Source organism: Mustela nigripes, chromosome 1, assembly GCF_022355385.1.
Source record: "Mustela nigripes isolate SB6536 chromosome 1, MUSNIG.SB6536, whole genome shotgun sequence".
NCBI lineage: Eukaryota > Metazoa > Chordata > Mammalia > Carnivora > Mustelidae > Mustela > Mustela nigripes.
Window position 1 is genome coordinate 177,609,612 of NC_081557.1, and position 1,611 is coordinate 177,611,222.

Genomic DNA, 1,611 nt, shown 5'->3' on the forward strand with positions numbered 1-1,611 from the left:
TTTCTTTCTTTCTTTCTTTCTTTCTTTCTTTCTTTCTTTCTTTCTTTCTTTTTTTTTTTTTTTTCACCATGGATAGAGATTTAGCAATTGTATTGATCCACAAATATTATTTGCATATTTTGGGTCACTTATAATTTTCAGTGTTGGAAAGAATACAGTTAGGTATGACATTTTATTGAAGATTTTTGTATTATACTTGCAACTGAGAGGATAATGTGTACCCTATAGAGTATATTAAGATATTGTAGAGGTTTGTGCAAGAGAATTCCAAGTTGTAGAGTTCCTTTTCATAGAAACTTGGGAGCAAATCATAGGGTAACTGCAGGTTAACTGGAACATAATATGCATGACAAGAATAGTAGTGCACATCATTAAAAAATTGGTGAGAGAGAATTTGTGGAAAGTTGTGAGTGAAGAGCCAAAAATGTGATGAATAAAATTCAGTGAATTTAAAAGTGAACCAATTAGTTGAGTTTATTTACTCTTTAGAAATAACTCACTTAAATAGAAATGATTTGAAATAATTTCCTTAACAAGAGTAGTACAGATTTTATATATTTGTTGGTTAATTATAATCAAATTATAGTTTTAATAAACACAGAGTTAAGCTAATTATCACAAGATTAGTACAACCTTTTAAACTGAACTTGTTTACCACTTAAACATATTTAAATAGTTTTCAAAAAACAAACTAAACATGAAATTAATTTTAACAAAATTAAATAGCTTTAAGGTTACAAATTAACAATATGGGGAATAAATAATTAACATTTGAATTTATATGAAATTGTTTTTTTCCTTCCTAAAAAACAGACTCATACAGAAATTCAACTTTATATTTACCTTTTGTAATAGGTATATATTCTTTTTGTTTGTTTAATTTTTTTATTTAAATTCAATTTAGGTAACATATACTGTATTATTAGTTTCAGGGGTAGAGTTTAGTGATTCATCAGTTGCATATAACACTCACAGCTCATTGCATCAAGTACCCTCCTTAATGACCATTACCGAATTCCCCCTACCTATCCCCCCATCTCCTCTCTAACAACCCTCCATATGTTTCCTAGAGTTAAGAGTCTTTTATGGTTTGCCTCCCTCTTTGTTTTTATTTTATTTTTCCTTCACCTCTCTTATGTTCATATGTTTTGTTTCTTAAATTCCACATATGAGTGAAATCACATGGTATTTGTCTTTCTTTGACTGACTTATGTTGCTTAGTATAAAACCCTCTAATTCCATTCACATCACTACAAACAGCAAGATTTCATTCTTTCTGGGGTACCTGGTTTGCTCAATGGGTTAAGGCCTCTGCCTTTGTCTCAGGTCATGGTCCCAGGGTTCTGGGATCAAGCCTCATATTGGACTCTCTGCTCGGTGGGGAGCTTGCTTCCCCCTCTCCACCTCCTCTCTCTCTCTCTGCCTGCCTCTCTGCCTACTTGTGAGCTCTGTCTGTCAAATAAATAAATAAAATCTTAAAAAAAAAAAGATTTCTTTCTTCCTGATGGTTAAGTAATATTCTTGTGTGTGTGTGCATGTGTGTGTGGCGGGGTGGGGAGGTCAGTGTGTGACTTCTTCTTTATCCATTCTTCTGTCAATGGACTTCTTGTC

The 1,611-nt window shown here is 32.3% G+C and overlaps 1 pseudogene; it reads right to left on the reverse strand.

The window, feature by feature from the left end:
• Nucleotides 1-1,008, reverse strand: part of LOC132027994 (DNA-directed RNA polymerases I, II, and III subunit RPABC4-like) — a 23,761-nt pseudogene extending 22,753 nt beyond the window's left edge.
• Nucleotides 1,009-1,611: the final 603 nt, after the last annotated feature.